Genomic DNA, 5,246 nt, shown 5'->3' on the forward strand with positions numbered 1-5,246 from the left:
GCTTAATATTGATAAGGTAGTGCGATTGCATGGAGTTCCAATCTATATAGTATCAAATACAGGCACGTAGTTTACTAGTAAATTTTTAAGAAAAGTGCAGGAGGTTTTAGAGACAAAATTAAATTTTAAACTGCTTTTCACTCATAGACAGATGGATAGTCTAAGAAGGCCATTCAGACACTAGAAGACATGATGAAGGCATGTGTCATAGATTTTGGAGTCACTTGGGACCGACACTTGCCATTAATTGAATTCGCCAATAATAATAGTTTTCAAGCTAGCATTGAGATGACGATTATGAGGCTTTATACGGGCAGAAATGTAGGTCACCCATATGTTGGTTTAAGGTTGATTAGCGAAAGGTACTTGGATAGGAATTAATTCAAGAAACCATCAACAAGATCTAGTTGATTAAGGAGAGGATGTTGGCAGCACAGACTGGCCAAAGGTCATATGCCGACCATAGACTTCAAAAGTTGGAGTTTAGGTTTGGGACCATTTGTTCTTGCAAGTGTCTCCAACCAAAGGCATTATGTGGTTCGATAAGAAAGGCAAGTTGTGCCCGAGGTTTATTGGATTATTTGAGATATTAGAGAATGTTTGCATAGTAACATATCAGTTAGCACTTGCATAAAATTTTGCTTGTGTTCATCTAGTGCTTCACGTTTTGGTACTATGAAAGTACCAATCGGATCTTTCTTACGTGATTGAGCATGAGTCTTTGCAATTAAAGAACGATTTAAGTTATGAGGGGGTGTCAATAGCCATTTTGGATAAGCAAGTCAAGAGGTTATGCTCCAAGGAGGTAGCATTAGTTAAGGTGCAATGGTGCAACCACATGAGTGAAGAGGTCACTTGGGATTCCGAGCATGACGTGCGAGCGTGATATCTGATACCTGCATTTATTTAGTGAAGGTTAACACCTTAGTTAAATTCTAGGACGAATTTTCCTTAAAAGAGGAATGTGAAACCCCATCTTAATGTGGGATTTGCTAAGTTAAAAATCCTTAGATGAGCAACTTAAATTGTATTTTGAAAACTTGAAATTTAGTTTTGAGAATGGAAAATTTTATAATATAATGTTTTGAGATGATTTTTGTGTTTGGAATGTTAAAAAGTAAGTTTTGATTTTAGAAACATTTATGTTTTGATGCATGAAGATGATTTACAAAGTTTGGTGTTAAAAAGAGTCCAATTGGATATGTTTTTAAGGATTATTTTTGCTTTCTTGGCCAAATCTATCAATAGATACAATTCAGAAAGGGTTAACTAAAGCTACCCTGAAAAACATATATGGATATATAAGCAGATCTATTGATAGATGGCCAAATTTATCGATATTTGGCTCCCATCTATTGATATATGGCAACCAGAAAGCTTTTAGAAATTATTCTAATGCTCATCTATCGATAGATAATCCCGATCCATTGATAGATAGTCTTGATTTTTACAAAAATAAAATAGTCCCGATTTCAGAACCTAAATTATAAATATGGCATAATACTCGAGGGTTTCTCAACCGTCAGCCATATTTGCCAAGGTAAACAACTTGTTTTTAGTAAAAAATCTTCATTTCCAATGATTTTAATCTTAGTTTTGAGAATTAACAATGAAAATGTCATTTTTATGCGTTAAAAGCTTTAAAAGTCACATTTTATTGCTCGAAATTTATGACTTTTGCCCCAAATTTTCTATTGAGGATTAAAGCTAAGGTGTTTGGGATTTCCTTTAACATCTAATCTCATTTAAGGTAAGCTTAAAAGATTTATATATTTCTAGCTTAGTCTAGAGAGAGAAAGTGACTATAGTCAAAAGCGAATAGATTTCGAAAATTACCTTATTAATAATTTCGAGTTTATTTGTTTAGAAATTGATTGCTATGAATATTGTGTGATAAGATTGCTTGAAAACACATTGGATTACATGCAATTGGAGTTGTAATCGAGTTTCCTATAAGGTGAGTGCATACACCACTTTCGAAACTATTGTGATATGTAAAGTTGAAGTATTTTGATATGTAAAGTTGAAGCATGATTTAAGGATTATTGGTGAATATGATTTTCTACAAATATTTATGAACTAAAAATTTATTTTTGGATGAGGAAAATAGTTTAAAATTCATTTTCAATTTGTTATATATGTAAATATGATATTATGTATTAGTTTTCAATAAAGAAGGACAACCACCTTATGTTTAAGTCCACTCAATTACTTCGATCTTCGAGCTACTGTGGGTACGAGATATGATTTATGATTAATGCATGAGTGTATGAAGTATAGGCTAGATAAATCGAGGCATGAAATGTGTGATGGCTTGTATGATGATTTTCATCTAAGATATTATGTTTATGTATATGATGTGTTTTCAATATACTACATTAGATGTTTGAGGAAGCATGATGAAAGCTATGAGACTATGTATGTAATGCATGTTTTACATATGATATGATGAAAGACTAGGCATGAGGAAATGCCATGGTATATGTATATGATGTGAAATTTCATATACCTCGTGAGATGAGTAAGCATGTATGTGATGGACATTCCACACACCAAATGCTATAAGCACAAAAGCTTAACGAGTGTGATTGATTCCACTCACATAGGATGTAGTGATGACTTCAGTCCTATGATGCATCATGAATGCCTAAGCTGTAATGGGATTGTACATTGCTAACCCAAGGTTGATGGGGGTTGTACCATCACAATGTGTGAGTTTAATGTCAATGGAATAATTATGATTCTTATATTTATGATATGTTGCATGTTAAGTTCATCTTGAATAATGTTTATGATTTAAACTTAATGTTGGCATAAGTAAGTGATTAGAGAAATGAAACAAACCCGTTGAGATAGTCCTAAAAGGTAAAGGGACTTAAGGAATGGCAAAAATACAAAACTTCATCCAAAAAACAGAGGTTAGAGGCAATTTATTGATACATGTAGAACTTCTATCAATAGATAGCATACAAAATGCCATAGGAACATTTTGCTTCCAATCTATCAACAGATGTTCATCATTTATCAATAGATGAGTTCCAGAATTGTAGGTATTGGCTTGTTTGAAAGCTTTTCAAAAGTAAGAAGGTTTTTCAACGGTTATTCATGCTTTTTTACATCATATATGCTATTTAAATGTGTTTAAACACCATGTTTTATGAGATTAAAGTTTAAATTGATTATAAATGACATGAGATTATAAGTGCATGATTACAAAATACTCTTATCCCTTAGCTTGTCCCCTTCCCTTATCCACTCACAGAGTCTTTGTGACTCAAATTTTTTTCTCCATTTATGTTGTTGTAGATTAATGATAGCCTTCTGATAGCAACTAAGGTCATGGATACAAGTGTTTGGTTTTCATTCTTTGATAGGTATTTAGCAGCCTCTTCATGTTTAGAAGGTAGGTCATGTTCTATTGACAAGTTAGTCATATATTTATATTTTTGGATTTAGTTATGTTTATGGATTACAAACATGCTATGTTAATGTAGCCTATGTTTTGACATTTTACATTCACATTATTATGTATGAGATTACAATGATGGATCAAAATCCTACATGGACACCTAAGGGTGTTCTTGATAGCTAATGTTAATGTGCACTATGACAGTGGCACTTTTCCACATATATATATCAAATGGTTGAGCTTATACAATTAAGTTGAGAAGCTCTTTAATTGTATAATGAGTATCATGAATGCAAGCTTGATGATTTTGTACGTAAGTGGATGTTTTAAGATGCTGCCACATGTAATGATGAATGTGTAATGATGTTATGATAAGAGACTTTGTTGGACCTAATGAATTATGCTTGTATGGGTCCATGCACCGGGCATTATTCGTCCAAGAAATGGAATGTGACAAAACCTTTATTAGTGTCTCTTGGCTTTCAAAAAATTCTTTACATCACCAATACCTTCAGTTTTGCACACAACATTCAACTAATTTAAATTCTAGAAAATTTTACCTTTAAATAGGGTTCAAAACAGAAGAACATACTTACCCCTTTTTAAACTTCAAATCCATAATTTATCTTGATAAATCTTAAGCTTTCTTCAAGTAGTTCTAGTGTGCCCTAGGATTGAGTGCGATGCATGTAACAACTTCTTTCAATCTGAGTTAAATTTGCTGCCACAAACATTTATATGGTTATCCACCTTTCCTCAAAGAGCTAGCAAAACAAAAAACCTATTTTTCTAAGCCCAACTGTGCTTAAGTCTTTGTACTAATCACATAATATCTCTTTACAACTTCTAGGATCTTCCTTGAAGTAGCAATTGAAGCTTAAACTCTATGGAGAAGTTATGAATCCTTTGTGTTTGTCATACAAGACTTGAAAAATGACCAAATAATCAAGACAAGGAAGAGAGCTCTCGAGTAAGAAAAAAAATTAAGAAAAATAGAAGTTATTTTCTTTGTAAGATGACAAATTTCTCAAGGACGAGCTATGGTCTTTGGTTTTTTCGTTTAAGAAAATTTTATCCACTTGAAATCTTAATACATGACATTTGGCAATTTGCACCTTTTAGCTCGCAATAAGGATTCATGCAATATGAGCTTCCTTAATTTTCATTTCCATCCACAAACTCTATTAATTTGCATGCATTCTATTCTTTTTTTTTTGTTTGGGCACATTTCCTTCCTCTAACAACTCATGCAATTTATTTCCTTTTTCCATATTGGTCAAAAATCTACTTTTGTCCTCCTTAATCAACTCGTCACTCTTGAAACCCAATAGCTTTTCATGCTTCTCCTTTCTTTGTTATCATATGGCCTTCCCTTAGGCCAACATAAGGCACATGCTTGTTAGCAGTAGCTTTTATCTCTTCCTTTTTGTCTTTATTCATTTCTTTTCCTTGACCAAAGAATAACTTTACGTAGTTTATTTTGCATGCCTAAATTTTATTTTCACATGGTCGGGGACCTACTTGTCCCTCACTACAGTTTACCTTTTCGCATGCAATCATTTGCATGCAATAGTAATTTCACATGTAAATTTCTCTTTGTCTTTTATACTTATCTTCATGTACAAAATTTGTCTTATCAATACTTATCTACCCCTTGCATAAATTATAATTTTCCAACATATGATTACATTTGCAGGTGCCCTAAGATAAGAAAATATAATATTATATAAAAGATAAAATATTATAATCCACCGTGTTTTATTATTTGATGTGCATACCTTAAGATATGCATCATGCGTATGTTGCCTACTCCCCCAGTTAGATTAGCCATATAGTT

This window comes from Theobroma umbraticum, unplaced genomic scaffold (assembly GCF_002168275.2).
Source record: "Theobroma umbraticum cultivar Fairchild unplaced genomic scaffold, ASM216827v3 scaffold_95.0, whole genome shotgun sequence".
NCBI classification, from domain to species: domain Eukaryota; kingdom Viridiplantae; phylum Streptophyta; class Magnoliopsida; order Malvales; family Malvaceae; genus Theobroma; species Theobroma umbraticum.